This window comes from Strix uralensis, chromosome 17 (genome assembly GCF_047716275.1).
Source record: "Strix uralensis isolate ZFMK-TIS-50842 chromosome 17, bStrUra1, whole genome shotgun sequence".
Taxonomy (NCBI): domain Eukaryota; kingdom Metazoa; phylum Chordata; class Aves; order Strigiformes; family Strigidae; genus Strix; species Strix uralensis.
In genome coordinates this window covers 7,940,054-7,961,251 of record NC_133988.1, presented here as the reverse complement: position 1 = coordinate 7,961,251, position 21,198 = coordinate 7,940,054, and the positions used below count along the sequence as shown (strand labels likewise).

The 21,198-nt window shown below is 44.3% G+C and overlaps 1 protein-coding gene across 1 annotated transcript in view; it reads left to right on the top strand.

Moving 5' to 3' along the window:
- The first annotated feature begins 4,919 nt into the window (after positions 1-4,919).
- The window catches only part of HIC2 (HIC ZBTB transcriptional repressor 2), an 81,371-nt gene continuing 65,092 nt past the window's right edge, over positions 4,920-21,198 (top strand). Inside the window, exon 1 of the mRNA XM_074886923.1 lies at positions 4,920-5,251. The gene's annotated coding sequence lies outside the window, so the exon portion shown is untranslated. The remainder of the gene's footprint in view (positions 5,252-21,198) is intronic.

Sequence of the window (21,198 nt, the reverse complement as noted above, 5' to 3'; positions counted from 1 at the left end):
AGTAGCACCAGTTCTTTTCTTATTCCCTGTTTATTTACAGGGCTGAAGAAATGTTTCGTTTTTGTTTTAATTTCCTTCTGACATCTATTTCAGAGTTATTTCCAGTACATCTCACTTTATTCTTAACACACATAGGTAGTGGTTTTGTTCATCAGTTGTTTTCCTTACTTTTTATTGCTCTCCCATAGTCTAGTGAAATTATGCCATTGCACAGACTATATTAACTAACAGGGCTGACATAGTTAAATACAGATGTTTTGTAGATAGGTACAGAGTGAACATATTAGCAATGAAATTCACAGGCCAACAGAAATCAAAGATCTTGTTATAATGGAAGCAATGTTTTTATCTGATTAGAGTCACAAAATCCCTTGCATCAGCCCTGCATATGCCAGAATGCCGAGCAAAAACCTTCAGCTTGTAGCAATAAAAATATTGTATGTTTCTACTCTTCCAAGGAAATTAAAACTTTCTATCACTAAGAATACAACAGAAGCAGAAGTGTACAAAATAGTACCTTGTACAAGCACTAAACGACTAGCCTAATTTTTCAAACTGTTACCTTCTGTTGTTTTGGGGTTTTTTAAACTGCGTTTCTAACCCCATGATTTTGAACAGAACCGTTATGATGCAAACCAATGCAGAGCTGAGCGAGTCTGTGACCAGCTGCAGCATAAAACTATCTCTGAATTGGGGACCTTTGTGGCTATTTTTGATACTAAAGATTCAGATTACATTTACAGTTTCTGATTTTCCTTGATTACATATGAGTTTCCTAAAAGACTGTCTTTTCCTTTTCAGCTGTGGAAAAATTATTTGTTGAATTTGTCCACTATCAAGTTTTGAATTAGTAAAAATAGGAACAGATATGAGAAATTAACGTATCATTATACAAAGGTCAAAATGTAATGTTCTTTGTGTCTGTCCACCAACTGCAGTCAAAAGACCACAAATAGCAGTGGGGGAACCAACTAATCCAGCTAATTATAAAGGAGCTTTACTGAGGATAGTATATTCATACACAGAGCATTTGCAGCTAAGAGAAAAAAGATTTTCAAAACCCATCTTAGCATAAAATTGGAGTCTCCTCCACGGACACTTATGAGTCCGGGGGAAAGACCTTCCAGACATATATGTCTGACTGTAGAGGGATATTTCTATTGAGGGGACAGTAAAATAACTTTAATTTCATGAGCTATCACCAGCTGTTCTGTTACCATCCAAGCACAATTTTCCTGGGTCACTGCAATGCCTCAGAGGATGCCTGTTTCAGCTCTAATCTGCTGTTCTGGTCCTCAGCATCTTTAGTGGCACTGTCAGGACTACCTCACTGGAGAGGTAATGACTGCAAACCTCTGCTATGAAACTTTATTTTTAGGGCTAAATCCTTATTTATTCTTGATGAGCAGTCTGGTTAGCCCTTGCTTTCACTTTGCTTTCAGACATGCACCCTGTATACACATTCTCTGCCCTGTATGTTTTTCTTAGTTCCTTGAATTATAGCTTTTCACTTCAACTTTTCCGCCCAGTTTTACCCATCAGTTTACTACTGTAAACAACTGTTTTGCCTGCTAGATGGCACTGGACATCCACTAGCGCTGGGACTGAAGGCAGGTGGCACTGAAGAGCTGTAAGGGCACATGGCCACCCTTTGGTCGTTATTCTATTTACTTTCTGCAATGGCATTCTCTTTGCTCAGATTACTTCATTCCTCACCCAGTGCACTCGCTTGCCACTACAATTCCACCCGTGTCCTCTTCCTGTTTTATGATGAGTATAAGCTTGTTATTAGCACCACTACAAAGGGCTCAAGCTGCTTCTGAACCCATCAGTTGGTCGAAAATGACTAAATCCAAACCGAAGCCCTGAAATTCCTCTGGGTTTCAGCCACTGACTTGATTTGAGTCTAAGTATTTTGCAAACAATAACTTATTGGGGGGGGATACAATTAATTAAACTTTTCTCCCTGAAAGCAGTATTACAGAACTATTTGTGAACAGATACTAAGGGCTAATATACAAGGATGGTGTGAAATCTGCTTGTTCTTTGGATTCTGCTCTGAATTCTTTGTATCCTGTTAGGACAAAAATCTGTTCATCATAGCTACCTTGGATGCGTTGTATTCAACATATTCGTCAACGCACCGAGGAGGAAGTTGAAGCTTTCTTTCGTGTCTGCAGAGCACCCAGCACAATCCACTGCTGCTGTCCTGACTGCTCTTTTCAAAATAAATGTTAAAAAAACCACAATCAAACAAAATTAGAAAACAAAGTTAATCACAAGTATCCGGCTGGAAATAGAGGAGCCTCTTTCTTCAATGTATCTTCTAGCCCAAAGCATCCTTCAGAATATGCTCATTGTGCCACAGTGTCTGTAACCAGAGTGCCACCATTACCCTTCTAGCCTGGTCTTTCACCTGTGAATGCTGTTCTCTGCACCTGAGTAACACGTTTGCTTTTCACGTACACAGGCACATGTTTCACCCAGTGCCAGTGGGTGTGATTTCTTGGAACTTGAGGGTGTACCCTCTGTTTGGATGGCAAGTTCCCTGGCTGTGGTTGCTTGCAGACATTATAGGTATCATGGTATCTGCCCTGCATGCCTGTAGATGTTTTCCAGGTAGGTGTGGTCATACTTCTACTTGGCTCATCAGATTCTCCACAGATGTCCATGGTTCTAGTGACAGCACCAGCTCTAGCTTTCTCATTAATTCTTTTTCAACCTTATAATTATCATGTATATATGAAGCTGAATGCAGTGCTGCATCCTACCATATCATTTCTAGGTGCCAGACACCTAATTTCTATCTTTTTTGTCTCCTCTCCACTGAGAATGTGCTATCTCTCCACTTCCTTAGGGATGCTTGGAACTGATCGTCCCCAAACCTAGAGAATATTCAAAAACAAGTAAAGCTTTTTGCAGACTAAATCTTGTGGTGGCATTTTAGGATGTTTCTCCCCTTCTTTCCAACCTTCTTCACTCCCTTCACTCTCAAAACTTAACCCCTGCCTAGCAAAGTTGGCAGACAGACTGAAATGCTTGTGCCTCAAGCCATTCCTGTGCAAAGCCTGGCACCTTTGTTCAAACGTCTGATGAAAGTGGGTTTGAACTAAGATGTTGGTCTGTCAGTTGGCAGAGGCACACAGACCGTTCTGCTGACTGTTTCTGGAGCGGTAAGCTTCAGCAGAAGGAAGGAAGATTGAGGGCAGGCGGTGGCATTTTTGAGGTCTTGAGATGCCACACAAGAGATTCACAAAAGTGGGTCTTTCTAAACCCAAATGTCTAAACTGGCCTGAAATAACTCCATGATGCATTTTCCCCGTTTAGATAACACAGCACAAGGACTTCTGTGTATTTGCCTACCAATTCCTCTGGCACAGCGTGAAGCAAATCACGCTACCTACACCTCCCTGGCTATTTGCAAGGCCACTTAGCTTTAAAATACAGCTAAGAGCAGCACCACCAATCTTAAATTAACTTTCCCGGTGGGGGAAGAGTCTTGAATTGATCCTTATCTACTTCACTGGGTCTTGTGCTGACAGTCAGGTTTGCTGTTCTCACCACTGTTGAAGTGTTCTGCTCTTTATTGGGTGTACTGTGAACAAACCACCAGTCCAGACCTTTCTGATACGGCTGTTGTGATTTGCCTTATCTTTATTTGCTCCTCAAGCCACTTTGGTAGGGCTGAAGAAACCATCTCCTGCAAAAACTTTGAACTCTGGATGCGCAACTAGAAAATATCTTTATTATGGGGGAAGGAGAGCTTAGGCTGCAGCTGGGATCCAGCTGAAGTGCATGCACACTGCAGGGATCTGCACAGGAAGTGGCTGAGAGAGTCGCTGGCATTGAGGCTATTAGAGAATTCTTAGAGATGTGTTAAATGGTAGGCTCAGCTTCACTAATGAATCACCTTGCTCAGGCTACAGAGAATTTTGGTTATGGATGGCTGTGAGGGCACAGAAGAAAAGAAAATGTCATCTCACACTTGCAGCTAATATGGTGATTCCTACATGGGACAGTGGAAGAACTCCTGTGCATGATTAGAATAAAAATGTTTATATGCATTGCTCCTGTTATTGCAGATTAATTAGCTACTGAAGAGGGGGGAAAGTGCTACAAAGGTATAATTCAGATTTCTGCACAGTTGTACTTTGTGGCAATGGTCAGTAAAATGAAGATGATATCAGTTCACTTAACATTTTACAAAATAATAGCTTGAGCTTGCAGGCTGTGCACATGCTTAGTGTAAGCACCTGAATAGCCCCTGCTTGCTCAGTGTGATTACTGATGTGCTTAAAGTTAAGCATGCATGAAAGTCTTTGCAGGACCAGGGATGCAAAACACAAATAACTTTTCCGCTCGATACGCTTCCAATAGGTAAATAACTAAAAAAAAAATGCACAAAACAAAACTTCAGATTTCTACAGATTCTATGGGTGCAAAGGCCATGTCTTCATCTGTGTCTTGGATGGTGCAAACTGCACTGTCAGTCCTTAACAAATAGACTGGAGTGATAAAAAGCTAATATGCAAATTGCGTTATACACGAGGATGTTTTCTTAATTAGTGTATAAAGCTCATTTCAGATTCCAATGCATGTACAAACTATCATCTATATAATTTCTCTTAACACACACTTGAGACCTCATCAGTGATGGGAGAAATAACCTTAACAAATGCCTTTTTCATTGCTCAAAACCTGGGAGGGAGCAGCAGTATTTGGGTCACGGGGAGGTAGTGGTCGGGCTCCGGGCTGGGTTTCGGGGTGTGGGTGGCAGGGAAGGGGGGGCGGCTCGGGGTGGGGGAAGCCCTGGTCCCTCGGTGGGAATTACCCAGCTCCCCGTCCCTCTCCCAGCCCCGCCGCGGCAACATTTATTGCAAAAGCAGGAAATTGCTTATTACTAAAGTAGCTGGCAAGGGAGCGGGAGCCGATGCTGTTCCACACTGGCACAGCACTTGCTTAGCTGCTGCTCTCCCTGCCTCTCCTTGTTCCGCTCTTTCTTCTTCTTCTTCCCCCTCTTTCTCTCCTCTCTCCCTCTCTCTCTCCTCTTCTTTTTTTCATTTTGGCTTCTATTCAAATGTGGGTCAGGGGTGAGCGGCTCCCAACGTCACAAGCTTGCAAGATGGCGCTGGGAGGAAGGCTGTGAGATGAGGAACAGGCTGGTATAAACCGAGAGGACAGGAGAGGGAGAGGAGGAGGAGGAGGAGAGGGGAAGGGGAAGAAAAGCTGCTGCTCCAGATGCAATAAGAAGGTAACGCGGAGCGGAGCGCGGGCGCGGGCGGGGGCGCGGGGCCGCGCGTCCCGCTCGGGCGGCCGGGCGGGCGCTGCCGGGCTCCGCGGTGCAGCCCAGCCCCGCTCCCCCGCTCTTTATTTGCAGCCCCGGGGATTTGCCCATCTGCACGGGTCCGCTCGGGAGAGTCGCCGGGGTGGCGGGGGTGTCCCCTTGTTCCCTGCCCTGCAGCAGCCGTGCCCGGCACCAGCGGTAGTTCCATTGAAAAAAAAAAAAAAAAAAAATACAGCTCAATTTCTTTTCCCCCTTGCCCCCCTCCCTCCGTGCCCCGGGCCCCCTCCCCTCGTTCGCCCGGCGCGCTGCCCCGTTGCTTGCGGGGCCGGGGCGTGCATAGGGTGTATTCGCCACCGTGCCTGTCTGGGGATCGCAAATGTTGGCGATTTGGTTGAAGCGGCTGGAAACTTTCCCCCTCCTCCCGTGCCATTTGTGTGTGTGCGCACGGGTGTGCGCTGCCCCTTCCCCGGCGGCGGTGGGATCGGGGCGGGGGGCCGCAGCTGCTGCCCGCCGGGGCCGGCCGGCGTGGGGGTGACCGGCGGGGCGGGCAGGCAGCCCCGGAGCAGCAGCCGGCTCCCCATCCCCACTCGCCCCTTGCAACTGAACCGTATTTTTTTTGTATTTCCCCCCCACCCCCACCCCCCGCGAAAGGAGGGAGCGGAGCGTCGGGGTGCCGGGGGGCGTGTTTGTGCCGGGGATCCGGCCGCATTGTGGAGGAGAGGGCAGGGAAGGGGCTCCCGGGACTTGCATCGCCTCCTTCCCCCCCGCAGTCCGTCCGCGGGGCTGCAAGGCGACGAGCCAGGCCGGCATCCCCCGGCCCCAGCGCCGGCCCCTGCCCCACCGAGCACCCCCTGCCCTACCGGGACCGCGGTGAACTTTTGCCCTGGCTCCCCCCTTCCCCGCCGCCCCCCTCGGCCGCTCGGGATCGCGGAGGGAAGGACCCGCCGGCTCCGCTCGCTCATTGCCCGTGGCTGCGGGTCTCTGGCTTTTGTTACGGCACCGTCTCGGACGCAATGGACGGAGCGCAGGATCGCGCACCCTCCCGCGGCCGGGGGCTCGCAGGACCCTGCCCGCCCGGCTTTGTGCCCCCGGAGGAAATGCGCGCTTCCCCGGCCCCGCCAGCCAGGCGCAGAGCTGTCCACCCAGTTTGGGGGAAAAAAAAAAAAAAATTTAAATTGTACGCCCAGGCTGGCAATATTGTTGCCGAGGCGCGGAACATTGTCATTCAGGGAGCCGGGAGGGCTGATCGCTGCCCGGTCCCGGGCGAACGGCGCCGCGGAGCCGGGCCGGGTTCCACATCCCCCGGCGCGCCGGTGCCGCTGGCAGCTCGGCGGCGGGGGGAGCCGGGCGTTTTTTGTTGTTGTTGTTTTGCTGCTTGCATTTAAAAGCAAAGCAAAGCAAAGCCAAGCCGGCGGGGGGAGTGGGGGTGGGGGGAGGCTGCGTGCGCGGCCCCCTGCGCGGTGCGCGGCCCCTTGCGCGGTGCGCGGAGCCCCGCGGGCGCGCAGGGCGGCCGCGGTGCCCGCAGCGCCCAGGCTGCTCCCTGCCCGCTCCCGGCCCCTTTGTATGGGGCGGGAGAAGTCAATTATTGACTTCTGCTTGGAGCGGTCCCAGGTGGAAGTGGGCACCGCGGCTCTCGGCGCGCCCCCCGCGCTCCCCGTTATCGCGGCTGCCAGCCGCGCTCCTCCCGGGGCCGCCGGCCACCGCGCCCGGCCCCGCCGCCGGGGGGACGCGTATTTACACGCGGGGATTCGGTGACTCGAAACTTTCTGCCTCGAAACCCGCAGCCGTGGAAAACTCGGGCTGCCTCGGCGCTTGGAGAGGCGGGTAACTTCGCGTTCAGGATCTGCGAGTGGGGCGGGTGTATACCTTTACATCAAATTAATGAATTATAGATGGGACCAAGTGTTTTAGCAGACGGTTACCGAAATCACCCCGCATGTTATTTAGCTGTTAGAATAAATCCGAGAGAGCAGCCAGTTAAGAGCATCAAAATTACATTCTGCTAATAAACTGTCCTTTGACCAAAACTGGTTTAAATTTATTGCGGAATGCTGTTTATATTTGAATGGCTCCCATGTTTTTCCACAAATTAAAGGGAAAAACAATATGCAATAGTCACTTTCATTGGAAAATGTCAGAACTATGAGCAGATGTTTGCTGTGCTTGATAAATGCAGTGTATAAACAACTAGTATTTCAAGATGACTTATTACTATTTTTTATGACTCAGAACTATTGTATATACTAGAGCAGCTCTGGAGAGAAAGCTGTAAATGACTCCTTAGGATTTCACAGCAAATCTACATGGAGAAAATGACATATGGAAAGAAAATTGACTTATTTCCACAACTGCAAGTGGCCTCCTTTTTGCGCCTTTTCATTAGCAATCTAATTCTAAAAGCATTAGGAGCAATTATTTGCAGTGGTGCCTGACATTCTAGGTCTAATTATTTAAATCAGTTTAACTTTTGATGGTTGACCCATTAGGTCAAATCTGTGTGCCCTTTGTTATATTTATTAAAAAAAAAAAAAAAAAAGGAGGGGAGGGGGGTCTTCAAACTTGCCACCTGCTACTGACATATCATTTTAGCTCTGGAGGAGATCAGCATTAAGAATAAGCAACCTCTTACATTTGTTACTTTCCATTCTAACACGGGTAAGGAAACCCCGCATAAGTGCCCTGTTCTTTTGCGTCTAAAATCCATTGCTTAATCACAGCAGACTTGCATGGCCGCAGGGGTGTGAGCAGGAGGAATGGGAGAATCCGAGGATATAGCAGGTTTTTCTTATGTCATGCTTCCTAATCTACGTGAAATGCAGACGAGATGCACATACATAAAAGGGATGATTTTTCAGTGTTTGGGGGAAAAGCTTCTTCCAAGGATCTGTGAGAGCTCTAAATCTTTAATGCATAAAGAAATAGCTCACGTTAGTATTCACATACGTTGCTGGGCAGAATGACTTATGGATGTGTAGATAGTAATAAGTATCGCAAGACGCTTGAAGCACTTGGTATCACGTGATACGCTGTAGTGTCAGTGCTGAATTGTTTGGCAGAAGCCAACGTGTGACAAGGGGTGGGGGGAGAGAGAAGGAGAGAAAGAGAAGGTGAGAGGCCTTATTCCAAGAGCGTACATGTTCAATTTATTTTGATCAGTCGTTTAAAACAACTAGAACACAACCTAATGCTAATCAGTTTTGCTGTGTAACGGATTGAAACTCCCTAAAACAGCCACCACAGCCCAAAATTGGTGGTCACAGCATGAAATTTGAAGTTGTGAACAGCAGATCTTGCAGTAAGAGTTCTCATTTTCTAGCACCTTTACAGCCCATAGTAATTAAGAACTGTCAAACATAAACTGTATGTTGTGCATTCCTTTGACCTTGTGTAGAAAATAGTATGTGGCTGTTCTTTGAGCTTCTGCTACCTTCTTTGATGATAGATGTAGGGAAATAGGATAATGTTTGAAAACCGAGGGGCATTTGCCTTCATATCAGAAGTCCTGTTTGTGCTGACTGCAGCATTTAACCCTCATCCAGTCTGATGAACATATCGTCGCTTGATAGGTAGAGGTATTGGTATGACAAGGTTGTCATGTTTTCTCTACAGAAAACCAAGTTTCCCATCCCCATGCCAAATCTGACTGATAAAGCGTATGAACAAAATTGCAGTTTTTGACAACATCCAGGGAAGAACGTTGCCACAAAGTGGCATTTCAGTGCAGCAGCAAATGTGGTCTTGGAGTGGGAGAAAGCAGAATCACATTTGTGACGTGGCCATTATATTGGCTGTATTGTGACAGAGAAAGCTCAATGGGAAGAGGGACCATTTCAGCATCAGCAGACATGCCTACCCTGCTGGGCTTGGAGAAAAATTAACAGGGCTCAGCTGTGGGATTGCAGCAGCAGTGTTGACCCAACCATAAGCAGAAGAGTATCTTTTAAAAAATAGAGATGACTTCTCCTTTGGTTTGGTGTGGAATGAACACCAGTGATTAAACCACTAGGGCTGCTTAAATTGGTTTTTATCTTGCTGTAGTATTGGGAACAAGGACAATGCATTGCAACAGAGATTTCACTCTGCTGTGCAGTAGCTCATTGGCAAAGCAACTGCATTGGTTTGTTTAGGTCTTTTTTTAATCAGCGGTGACAGTGTGCTTACTTCTCTCAAAGGCAGCAGAAACAATGTAAAAAAAAAAAGTGTTCCTGAGAGTTGTATTTTCTTGTTCAGTTAGCATCTCCAGGTTCCAACAGGATGCCAATTTTAAACTGGGTTTCTTTCCTTGAAGTGTGCGCGTATTACAAACTAGCTGTCCAAACTTGTAAGTTACTCACGCTTCTTGTTTGTAATTCCTGGAAAGAAAATTCACCCTCCAGTGCTGGCTCCCACAAAACAAGGAAGAAATGAAACAGTGAGGTCAATCATGGATTTTAAGCTGATATAAAATGATTGTTACAATAGCTGTAAGGAGGAGACTACAACACTGCAATAGCTGTACCTGCTGTAAGTGACAGGTGGGAGAAATTTTGTTCTTTTTCATCTGTGTTTGGATGACGGCCCAGTGCTGGCCACAAACTGCAATCCAGGATTAATCCTCACATAGTGTTTTCTTTCTGTATATCAGATTTCTCATTTTGTTAATAAGCACAGCCTAGCATGCACTTCAAGTCAGCTGTTCTGGAGTGGAAGCAACAGGGTTTTGCATTATTGAAATGACGGCTCTCATGCTTTCCTAGAGCCCGTATTGTTTGACCAGGGCAGGGCGGAGGGTGATCCTTGTAATCACAAATCCTAAACAGGGATTCTGGTTACTGATTTTACTTAATGAAAAGGGGTGGGGAATCTAGTTTATCCAGGATTACATATGTACTATATCACATTTTCTGATGTGCACACTGTGGATTTGAAGGGGCTGAAGAGTGATCTTTTAAACTGAAAACCTCAAGCAAATGTTCAGAGATGGACCTATTGTGGGAAACTTCCTTCAGCACTGGCTCTCTTGCTAATCCAGAAAGGACAAAACTGCTCAGCTCTCCTGCAGAAAGTGTCAGAAGACACGTGCACTGACAGCTAACTGGGAGAGGAAGGGTCCTTGTCTTCAGCTGGCAATAAGAAGTGTTCAGAGAAGTGCAGGGAGTTTCCTGCTCAAAACTGTCATCAGGGGCTGCTCTCCCAATAAAAATGGCCCTGAAAACAGGGAGTACTTCTTGCTTCTGTTGCTAAATGTTCTGAGAGATCTATGCAGGAGCTAGGAACAACTCCCTCTTGTTTCTCCAGCTTTAGATACTGGATGGAAAAACTTGCCAATGTTGTCCTCACCCAGGTTCTGGATGGGAGGTGGAAGGCATTTCATGTCAGTATGCTGGCCTGAGGCATTCGCTGGCCTTCAGTCTCTTGGGTAAAGGAAGAGGGGGTAGCTTTCAATAATATATCAGTTTGCCCTATCCACTCCCTTCCCCCACTGAACCAAACACTATGCAAGATAAAACTGTCTTCAAATCAGTCTTTTGCCATGAGTTTTAAAAGAGATACATGACGGACTGACTGGGGGAAGAGGCCTCATATGGTAAACAACCTTACTCTGCTCTTCATGCTGAGTTAGTCCCATTCATTCCTGGACTGGTTTAAGATGACAGGGGTGTACAGCAGATTCCTTCCCCTAAATGTGTGCTCATTTCCCGTTGTATAAAGAACCATTCAGTGTGTGGATTCAGTTTTCCAGGAGTCACATAAAGACACTGCCATGTAGGACTCCACTTACTGCATTTCCATCTGCTGTCAAGATGCCACCGGCCAGTTTGACAGTTTGGAAATCTTTTCTCTTGTCCGATAAAGAACAGAATAATTTGCATTGCCAATTTTAACTGAGAATTGAAATCAGCCAACAAGAAACCTTATTTTAAAGCTTGCTTGTTTGTCTACATGGTAGTTACTCTCCAGTGGAAAGACTGGATCTCACTGGTTTGTACCTATTAAAACACATTGATGTGCAACTAAAAATAACTTTAAAGTAAATTTGGTATTATTTTCTGTTAAGCAGGAGGACAGGGTTTAACACATTCAAGACATGATTTAGCATGTGAATCAGAAACTATTTACTATGTTATTGTTTCTGAGAAATGTATCAAGCAACTTCTTACATAACATTAAATTAAATGAAATGCTAAACCTGAGTATTTTGAAGTGTTGAATACAATTATTTGGAAAATATTTTCTTACCAAAATACTTTCTGACATCCTCCTATGTGACTTACTCTGTGATTCTTATTCATCTCCATTTTAAATGCAAAGCAAATTAAATGTTCTTCGAGCAAAAGGAAATTGATTATTTTCTGGTTATGCTGCTCTTTTATGAGTTTAGAACTAGCAAAAATTAGTCTCTAACGCCTAGTTTTAATTTGGAGGGAAGTAAGCTTTCCTGCCCTCCTGCCCCTCCTCAAATCTCAATTGCTTTCTCCAGTCTGAAAGAACTAGTTATTGAACTAAAACTGAAAAAAACATCCTCTCTGTCCCTTTACAAGAGGCTCCTGATGCGAAAGGTTAGTTAACTGCCCAGGATTGGATGAAACAATAAAGTAGTGGCTTTCTCTGTTTAGGGATTGACTTTCCTCAGAACTTCACTAGCAAGCACATACAATTGCAGACTGACTTTTTTTTTTTTTTTTTTTTTAATATTTAAAAGAAGGTTTGAAATTATGCCAGTGTATAGTGAGGCTTGAACTTGTGCTGTTTTTATTTAATGTTGCTTCCCCTACCCCTGGAAGGGTGAGGTGCTTTGTTATTCCTAGTTTCTGTTTACTCTTATAAAGTATTCAGAATGTTCCTCATGTGGAACTTTTTGCATCAAACTTCTCAAGTCCTTGAAAAAGGCTCTTTGTTCATTTTCTAGGCAGTTCAGATGCTCTTTGATAATGTGATATTAGTGACATGATTATGCCCAGTCCTCAAAGAAAAATGTGGATGTTCTTCTAAGCAGGAAAAATACCTACCAAAGTTGTAGATGGCAGGGAATCCACTAAAAAATATAAATGTGCGTGCACATCTATGAAGTGTACGTAGCCAGAACTGTAGTACCAAAATGCTCAGTAAAAGGACTTTTGGCATGAGAGTGAGACTTGTCTTGTAATTCTTCAGATGTCAGCAGACTGATGTTTGGCTGAGCCTGTTTTAAAAGTAATGTCACTTATGACTCCAAAAGTTTTACCCAGAAAACTTGGTTATAAGTACTTACTGTTAGGAATTTGTGGAGTGGTTGAATGTATGCACGCATTTAATTCTTCTGGGTGAGCTTCTGGTGTGCTATGGTCATGAAGGAAGTTAAGCAACTTAAGTATTCTTCATCTTTAAAGTATGGAGAATACAATGTCCTTGGTTTGTCTTGTATATTTATCTTATAAATGCTCATCATATTTAAAAGTTTGCACAACAGGACCCTGACCTTAGCAAGGGCCTGTAAATGCTGTCATCAGACACATAATTCCAATAAAACTTCAAAATGGTAAAGTTGCCAAAGGACTAATGTTTTAGTATTATGCAAAACCCATGGTGGGGGAGGAAGAATAGAGAAGATGGCTCTCCAGTCCTTCAGAAATGCTACATTTCTTAGTCTCCACTGCACTTTATCAAACAAGGCTTTCAAAATTGTAGTGAAAATTGAAACATGCCAGCTATAAAAATTATTCACTTTTTGCTACAGCATTGAAAATATTAATGAGACTGTATGCCCCTGCAGTGAACACTGGGTTTTTTTGGAAGGTCTGTTTTGCACTGCCAGTCTCTTCCTGGGAATAAATAAATGCCTCTAAATAACCCCTTTCAGGATGCGCAGAGCAGCAGCTTGTATTTTTTTGTCTTTCCTCCCTGGCTTGCATGGTGCAGTGCCAGCGTACTGCGTGACGCAACAGTCTTGGAAATTCTTGGAAAAGCACTTCCGTTTGCTCTAGGTAAAAATTGTGTTGGCAGCAAAACTGACTCTGCTGTTCATAAGCTGGCAGCATTCTTAAGTGAACTCCAAGAAAAGCAGTTTAATGTATGCGGTTCTGCACATCCATCCAAGATGCAGAGGTGTTTGAGACTGTTGGCCTGTTATTATGGGTGGTGCCTCTGGAGAAGGAATGTCTTGAGTATTTCCCCAAGTGTGGACCTCTTTTTAGTAGTTGTAGTCAGCTGCTTATCCCTGGGTCTCCCAGTTTCTGGTTGCTACTTTTAAGTGATGGGTTTAATTGCCATAGTGATATTCCTTAGTTCCTGAGTGAGGGAAAAAGTGACCTGAGTGTGGAGAGAGGACTATAAGCCATTATGTTCATTCTGACAATCTCTGTGTTGGTGGCTAAATCAAAGAGTTGAGTATGAGAATTTGTTTGCCACTGATTTGTGGTTTGATTCTGGAAAAATCATTGAATCTGTCTGTACCTCTCTATCTCTACCTGTGTAAGGGCATGACATTTTGCAGATGGGCTGAATTGCCATTAGCATTTAATGAACAGTAAATAACAGTAGTAGCCGCTATTGTCTAATATTTCACCCTGTTAATTGTGCAAGAGGATTTCAAGCTGAATGCTGTGCTAATAATTCAGTGTTTTGTAAGTGGAACCAAATGCAGAGAAAGCTAGTACATTTGATAGTGCTGTAGTACTGGGAATCATGCTGTTATTTAAAAGCTGCATGGAGGTGTAACTAACAACAGAGTATAGTCATGGAAGGAAAATATATTTTAAGGGTCCTGCTGGAACAGTGATCACTGGAGTATGGAATTAAAATATTTGCCTATCCAGCAAAGAGATCCTTTCCACCCAAGGGTCTCAAAATGCTTTAATAATTAGTAATCTGTGACTTACAGCTGTGTCTCTGGTATCTTCATGTAACCTTTTTTGAGATGTTTATATGACTTTCTGAAAGCTGCACAAGGGTTCTTCCCTAACAGAACAGAAGCCATGGCCATAGCTAGACAAACCAGCTTTCATTCCCAGTAGACGCAAATGACTGATTAAGCACCCCAGTTTCTCTCTTTCACTTGTAATAAATATTCAAAATCTCCCTTTCCCTTCCAAATTTTGAGAGTTCATATGAAATGGGACCTGGGCTACATGACGCCAGCTGTACCGTTTCAAAAGACTTATCAGTAGTTTTCTACCTAGTACCCAGAGCATCTAATACCATATGCCAGAGGCTTGGGATGTTCCCCTTCCATGAACTGGTTGGACAAGAAAGGGGGAAAGGAGTCCAGGTGAGTCCAAGCAAGTTTCCATGTGCATCTGCTCTGCCATTATTCAGAACATTTGCCTATTTGTGCATGCTTCCTCTGCGGTTACACATGGACCCATGCTACCTCTGTTTGTCTAAAACAGCTTGGGTTGTACCCTCACCAAAAAGCTAAAAAAACTCAAAGCACCCCCCCTAAACCTTATTGGAGCAAAAGCAAAGCACATCCCCTTTTGAGGTGGAGGGGAAGCTGCTTCACTGCAACGGCTTTGACCATCAAAAGTGGTGAGTGGGAGGGTATCTGACAGTGTTAGCTCTGTAGATTGACTGGCTGGGGTCATGTTTTTGTAAGTGAGAAGGTAGCAGCTGTCCTTTGTGGCATGCAGGATGCAGCATTTCAGGGGAACTTGCAGATTTTTTTTCCATAAGAACTGCTCCATGCTGTGCCATGCTGCTGTCCCACCCTTCCCTCCTCTATGCTTTGAGGGGGGGGGGAGCGGCTGGGTGCCCATCAGGAATGCTTGCACTGGCACGGGGAAAGCAAGTCCGCCTCTACTAAACTTACTGGAGACTAATCAGTCAAGTTTGTTACTTTAATTTTGTTTTCAGTTCCCAGTTTTTAAATCTTCAGGGAAGAAAGGATGGCAGCATCTCAAGGGAAGTCAGTGTAATGCCAGGGTGTGGGGTTTCTGTAATTCAGTGCCTGTCTTAGTATTTTTCAACAAAATGCTTGAAATTAAAGAAGTGGAGAGGTAGTATGAACATGGTGGTTTTGCAATAAAATAAAAAAATGAACAGTGCAAACTGGTTGTTGGTCAGATCACAGTCTTCAGAGGAAACTGTCTCTAATAGATGTCATTGTAAGGGTAATGCTGCACTTGGCACCAAAAATTAGATTTAATGCCATAAATGGAGATAAAGCACACTGCAGCTGACAATATACTTCCAGACCGTGTCCCTGGCTAAAGAGCTTGCAATGCAAGGCACAAATAGGTGCAGTATAGATAACTGACTGGGGGGGGGGGGGTCAGATTCTGCAAATGCTTACTCAGGCACTTTGCTTGAACTCAGCGTGACTGCTGGAGTAAGAGCTTGCACAATCCAGCCTCAGGAGTGGGGCTGGAGCCTTATAGCTAGCTGTTGGGTAAAACAGAACTGCTTGGGGGTTTTATTTATTTTTCAAGTGCCTGGTGAGGCAGGCTTTAAGTAAATGCCCGCTTCCGACCCTGACTTGCATGTCTGTTTATTTGCTGTAATCACCTGTAACCTGGAATTGCAAAACTCCTGTGGATATACCAGTGATGCCTTTGTAAAGTTTTCCTAGCAAAAATTCAACTGGATTTTAAAAGCACATGCTTCTTTCAAAAGCTAAGCTATAGCTTAGCTATGAAGTTCAGTCCTGCCATCCTGGTGGGCTGAGAACATTTTGGAAAAGGTCAGAGGGCCACATTGAATGCTATGGGTCCAATTTCCCAGGCTGATTTGTTGCCTGAACTCTTTGAAGGGAGCGGAGCACCTGCAAATCCCCTTCTGGGGATTCCCTTAAAATGTGGGGAAGCCTCCAACAGGTGTGTGGAGCTGGCATGGCCTTGGCCCAAAGTGGGGAGAGGTGTGGCTGGGATGCGTCTGAACCTGCACTTGGGCTGCAGCAGGGAATCAAAGAGGCTGTAAGTGGTAGCTGTTCTCAGCTCCTCTCATTCCCCTGAGCGCAGGGGAGGGATGCTAACCTTCCCCAGGCAGAGTTCAGTAAGCTATTCTCCACTTTTCTGCAGCCTGTTAGGAAGTAGGCAGTGGGCAAGGGAGTTGCAGCTGCTTGTCCCCCCCCTCTGAGAGGGAGCGGGTTGGCTGCCAGGGCAGATGCTGACTAATTGTATCAGGAAAGAAGTGGGAGGTGATAGAGCTGATTCAGATCCCTGGTTTAAAAATCGTGAGCCTGGCTGAGTGGATGCCTGATTAATGTATTTTCTTCTCAGATTCATTTGCTTTGAGGTCACAGTTCAGAGGCTCAGGAGAAAACAGGCAAGACATTACGAGTCTTGCTGGATATGTCACACGCTCACTGCCCAGGTGCTCTCCATGTAAAAGGCTTTGACAAAGTGAAGTCCCAGATAGACTGTGGTACTACAGTGTCAGAGAAGGCTCTGTCTGGGATGTCTGATTGGGTAGGGGTTTGAATCTTTCTTCTTCTTAGGAGGCAGTTCACTGGCTGGCATAAAAAAGTTATTCCTTCTGATGAGTCATTGAATCTTCTTCATAAGACCCTTTGTTTTAAAAACTTAATGTTTAAGGGATAGACAAAGCATTTCTTTTGCTTTCACTGAAAAGAGTGTAAGCACTTCATCTGAGTAGGAAAGAAAAGAACAATTATTCATATGAAATCAGTCTCTACAGTGAATGACTGAACAAAAAAAGTCCAACTGGAAGAGTACATCAGTTCTACTGAGGGCAACAGACTTTTACATTCTGTTCATCCCCAGAAGTCTGAGAGAAAAATGTGGTTTTTCCCTCCTGCCTCTTGTCAGAGGATTTGGCAGAAAGAAATCTACCTCCTTCCCAATCTAGTTTTTAGAATGTATTTGCTCTTTAAGAACAAGTCAGCACAGTAATCCTGTTTCATGTTAACCACTATGAAATACAGTGTTAACTTTTTAGGCCTATAGTGGCAGGAAATGGGATTTAAGATTTTTTTCCTTGAGCACAGAAGAGTTTAGGAGCAGGATTTAAAAGAAAAAATCCTTACAATCCTCTTTCTGAGTCTATTTCCGTAAAGTAATCTTTGAATTCATCTCATTTGCCTATTATGCAATTTGATGTATGATTTTAACCATGATAATCTTTAAATACAAGTTGACACTTCAGATCCCTGTGCTGGCTTCAACTCTTAGTCCATAGTGTCTGCTTATTTCGATTTACGCTTTGGTTGTCTAGCCTGATGGATTCTTTGCTTCCTCCAGAATCCTCAGTAGTGCATATATTTGCTTTTCCCAACCATTTCTACATATTTGCTGTATCACTGTAGTCTCTTCATTCTCTGGGCTGTGCCTATTCCTATCTGTCTCTTTCCATACAAACTTTGTACCATGTTTTGGGCCATCCTTCATAAATGTAACAGTAATTTCTTCACTGTAAGCTACTCCAGAACTTCAGAGGGTCACCAAATAGTCTAGGGTTACATCCATGCAAGTGTTGGTGTAGCATCTGTTTGTGCGTGAAGATTCTCTTTAGAATAAGGTCTGTGTTTCAAAACTCTGCAAACATCCTCTCTATTATAATACTTGGCACAAATCTTTTTCCTCCTGACTTGTATGAAACTGATGTCCCAGTAAATAAGAAAGTATCATTGCAGATGCTTTTAGGGACAGGGAAAATGAGTAACATCTACTGCAGGAAAATCTTCTGGCTGTTCTACTGATGATGTCCTTCTGCTTCCCTTAGTATAATTCTTAATGTTCGATTAATTCTTCTGGAGCAGAAGGGTCATATGATAAAGTTCTAAGGAATATTCCAAAAGAGCAAACTTGAATGTGTTGCTGCTTTGTCTTCGTAGATACCAGTGGTTAGATTGAAGCCTATGGCTTTACAATTCCCACTTGTTCTTGACCTCAAACCTCCAGCCTATGTCTAAGTCTTGCTTTCCAGAACTGCATGCCCTTATGTCTAGGGGAAGCTTGTGACTGATGGAAGGTTTGATATCAAATGCTCTCAGATCCTATTGAAGTCAGTATGTTGAGGTTGCTCATTGCTAAGATCAGGCCCAACAGCTAAGATGGAATTTGCAGATCAGATCCCTCCTGCAGGTTACAGAGCCTTAGAGAGAAGCAGTAGACAGTCTCATTCTCTGCCATGGACAGTCTTGAGCTTTCTTAATAAATTGATCATTATCTGTTATACACACACACACACATGTGCACTCTTTCTCCAAGTTAAATACATGTGAATAATACCAGACATGAGTGTCCTGTGTGGAATGACTGAACTCAGTTACGCTTGGTGTTCAGTTACAACAGGAAAAAATGGGTTTTGGTACTTAGTGCTGAATAGCAGAGGCCAACTCATCAAGTTTTTCTGTTGCAAAAATGCTATGTCTGAATTTCTTAAATAGTGTGTGTCTATAATAGGCCCAGAGACATGACAGCACACGTGGAGCACATGAAGGGGAAGACATAGGACATGAATTTTTCTGCAGGTTTTAACAAAGCCACAATCTTCCATGCCCTCTCTGCTCTGCCACACAGCATAAAAGCCCCAGGGGGTTTGTTTCTAAAGTCATCTGAGAGCTGCCAGCACAAAATGAAAGCCCCAAGGGTTTCTCCAGTCATTGAAGGGGCATCCACAGCCTATAAATGTAAAAATGCAACTGAGCTGCACTTTGAAAGTGAGAGGACAGTGGCCTGGCACAGTCAGTGGGGAGTCACTGAACAGTCAAGACTGACACAGTGTAGAACTCATGAACTTGTGCTTAAACAAGTCACTTGTTTAACCAGTACGGGACTTACTACGGGGCGCAAACATCCCAAATGTTCCTCTACCACCTTCCCCATGGCTGTGCGTAAGTCAGCTCCCCTTTGGGTACACCTGATGTGGCACGAAGCCTGCTGGAAAACCCCGAAGTCATGCTTCATTTCAGACCTGGGCATGTGGGATGGTCTAACAAGTAACCTGAGTAACTTCTGCTGTCTTTTAAGAGGGATTGCCCACCTCTGTGTCTGGAGGCAAGGCTCTGCATGGCCTGTGTGAGGAACAGCCTGAGTTTTTGGCTCCATCATACAGGTACACAAGCCTTGGAAGTGAGTGATGTTGTTGCTTTCCCTGGAGGCCTCAGCTTGCAGCTCACCCTGAGTGAGCCGGGCACAAAGCGCTGTAGGAGGGAGCTGGAGGGCAGCGTGGGCAATGCTCTTGCTCCAGCCCTTGGCTGCTTGAATCCCCAGCAGGCAGAGCTGGCCACCGTCACAGACAGTTGCACCTGATGTGTGGGAGTTACTTGGCACCTTGTGGATGTAGTTTCCCATTGATTTTTGGTGGAATTGATTTATAGAGCTATTTAATGGAATTGATTCTTTTTACAACTTTTTTCCCCTCTTAAAGACCAATTGTTTTTCTTGAGTGATGGCTACAAGTTTGTGTTTATGTATTAATATGCTCATGCACCCGCAGTCCCAACTGTGTTCTTTCTACTTGCACTGCAAAAGAAAGTCTCAATCTCAAATGCCATCTTAAATTTTAATATTATATTTGATGTATGACCTGGAATAAATTAAACGTGCTAGAACTTGCAAGATGAAATCCTAGTGGTGGGTATAACCACAAAGCAGTGTTCTATTAAGCCAAGGACTGTCGAGAATGTCTGTTGTGGTTGTGTCTGGGTTACGAGTGGCTCCCTTTGGTTTAGTGTAGGTGGATATTTTTATTCTGCCTGGCTTGTGAACAAGGGGATGAAAATTCAGAATTTACCTACAAGAAGTGTAAGACTCTGCTGAGTTTTCCCTTTACAAGCCCATAGGTAAGAACCACATTTTTATCCTAAACCCAATATTTTTATTGTACTTAATGTCTTTCATTGATTGTCACTCCAGAGTGGATTATAGTAAGAAAATATGATATTCTGTACCTGGAGGAATACTATGAGAAAGTGTGAATATCATAATTCTCTGGTACTGTTTTGCACTTTGCAGGTCAGTTCTGTCAGTAAGTTTAACTTGCAAATTTGTGTTGTGGTTTCAGGCTTCTTTCTTATTTCCTTCCTTTCTGTCTTTCTTCTTTCAAGAAGCACCAAAATAAATTTGGGCAGGATCCTAGCTCTGGGTGGAACTCCTGAGCAGATATTATGCCACCAAAATTTCCAAATCAGAGACTTAAACATGTGTGCTGAGGATTTAGTATCCAGCTAACAACTGCCTCTCAGGATACAATGAAATAAATAATCTCTGAAATAGCCAGCACCCAAGTCATACAAGGTATTAGTAATCCAAAAGTACCTCCTTGAATGGCAATGTGAAACAAACATCAGCCATCACAGTTGTTCTGTGTGTGATCCCTGTGTGAAATTTAGCTAAGCAATTTGGCAGCTCTATGTAGTACTAGCTGGATCTTCCAAGTGGTGGTCTGATGTAGCCCAAAGCATGTACATTTGGTTAGTCTAGTTATCACCAGAGAAGTGACAGAGATAGAGTCAGCACTAGTCAACATCCTATTTGAATAGAAAAGCTCTCAACTTCATGACTGCTTATCAAAACTTCCACCCTTGGCCAGCTATAATCTGTAGCCATCTAAAAACTGTTGAGAATCCAGCAGGGCCCCCTACTGTGCATTTAACTTACACTGTGAGTTTAACAGGATGGCCAAGAATAATATCATTAGTATGCTGAATGTGCAACTGCTGAAGAAGTGGGTTGTACATGTGAACAAAGCTTAGCAGGAAAACTGTAGATGGTACGTGCATGATGCAGAGCAGATAATAGCAGTTTATCCGGTTGTCTTATATCTACAACTCTAAATCCCACATACCATTAATTTTGGAAAAGTACTCCAAATGTAAGCAAATTGCTCTGACCCAGATTTTAAACTGGTAAAGGAACCTGAATTCACATGCAAGACAATATGGGCCCTTTTGCAAAACATGGTATTTAAATGTGGCTTGCTTAGAGAAGCTTCCAACAACAATCAACCTTCACCATGTGTCCCAGAAGACAGCAAAGACTTTATTCAACACCTTA